The following is a 1,572-nucleotide window of genomic DNA, read 5'->3' on the forward strand; positions in this document are numbered from 1 at the left end:
AGAGGGGGCAGAATAGACATCTGAGGGCTGGCTGTAGAAGCAACTCTCAAGAGATTGCTCCTCTAAGCCCCCAAATCCACCTGAGTGAGAGGGGATAGACAGAACTACCTGGAAGGGCTGCAGGGAGGACTAGTAAAGATGTCATCCATGACATCACCTGAGACACTGCCTGATCTCAGGAAATGCCTGTTTTGAAATGCTGCCTACATCCGTCCCTTTCTCTTTCTCTGTATCTGTTGCTGCCACCACTGCATTCTCCAGGCCTGTCAGAAACCTTAAGTTGCTTTCCAACCATACCGCCTGCTTCAGCAACAGCTTTGGGGCGCCGTATAGGACCTTGCATCAACCATGGAAGCTGCAGCTAGCCTCTGAAGCGCTCGGAGTTTCCTCCTAGGCCTAATGGGGTAAGAGTATCTATCAGCCAGTTGTGGGGGCACTCACTCGTAATCCCAGCTACTTGGTAGGCTGAGGCAGGAGGCTCGTGAGTTCAAGGCCAGCCTGAGCAATTTAGTAAGACCCTGCCTCAAAATAAGAAAGGGGTGCGGGTGTAGCTCAGTGGTAGAGCACTTGGCTAGCATGTGCTAGGCCTTTGCTTCAATTTTCAGCACTGCACACACAAAAAGTCAAGTCCATCCAACCGGGCAGTCCTGAAGATTAAGTAAGACAAATGGAAAAGGCTCAGCACAGTGTTTGGCACAAGATTAAGGGCATGAGAAACAGTAGTGTTATTCTTCCCCCAGAGACCTGGCCTTTTTCCTTCTCCTCAACTTCCTTCACCTTCCTCACTCAGCCGCACCGCGTAATGCCCTTCGCTCAACCTTGAACCTGCTGGGCATTAAACAGTTCCTTGTCTCCGATATTCTCGGGGCGTCCTGTGTGAGTCATTCTTGCAGCCCTGTTCTGTGCGTCCGGCAACCTGTTCAACACGGATTGCCCGAGTCTTCTCAGGCCTGGCTCCTTCCCTCAATGCCGGACACGAGGGCCTGGAGGAAAGGTGTGTCTTCCATACTGTCCTACGTTGGCAAAGTACTTCCCCTCCTCACGGGGCCCCAGTTTCCTTACGTGTAATGAGTACTTTGAGCTGCAAGGCTAAAAGAGCACCTTCAGTTCTGTGATCCTATTTAGTAGCCGGATCTCTGTAAGTTACTAGTTCGCGTCTTTCATTTTCCAGCGGGAAACCGATGTTTTCCTCTGTCTGACCCGTGAGGCAAGCCTTCCAGGAGGATATGCAGTCTTGCTTTCCTACCCTGTGAAGGGGGGCCTCGCGTCCCCGCCTGTCTCCAGGGCTAGGGGCGCCGGAAACACGTGTGTGCTCACCTACGTGTACACACGTGAGCACACCTACAGCAGCAGGAGGCGCTCGGGCCGGCAGGGGGCAGCACAGGCCCGACTTGCAATTGCCCGGCGCAGCCCCGAGGGAGGAGGGCGTGCTGCAGTCCCGGCGGCGGCTGGAGGTGCAGCCTCCCAGGTGGGAGGCGGGGGCTGCGGGCGCAGGAAAAGGCGCCTTGGAAGCGGGCGCTCGGCGGGGCCTCCTGCGGCCGTGCGCGGCGCGGCGAGGGGGAGCGAGGAGCG

At 56.1% G+C, this 1,572-nt stretch overlaps 1 protein-coding gene across 2 annotated transcripts in view; it reads left to right on the forward strand.

Annotated features, from left to right (window-relative positions):
* Positions 1-1,472: 1,472 nt before the first annotated feature.
* Epb41l4b (erythrocyte membrane protein band 4.1 like 4B) overlaps positions 1,473-1,572 on the forward strand; it is a gene marked incomplete in the record, with an annotated part of 135,789 nt that continues 135,689 nt past the window's right edge. For both annotated transcript variants that reach the window (XM_013513219.1, XM_013513220.1), the window contains 1 exon segment: positions 1,473-1,572.

This window comes from Chinchilla lanigera, unplaced genomic scaffold, assembly GCF_000276665.1.
Source record: "Chinchilla lanigera isolate Chin_1 unplaced genomic scaffold, ChiLan1.0 scaffold00018, whole genome shotgun sequence".
Lineage (NCBI taxonomy): Eukaryota > Metazoa > Chordata > Mammalia > Rodentia > Chinchillidae > Chinchilla > Chinchilla lanigera.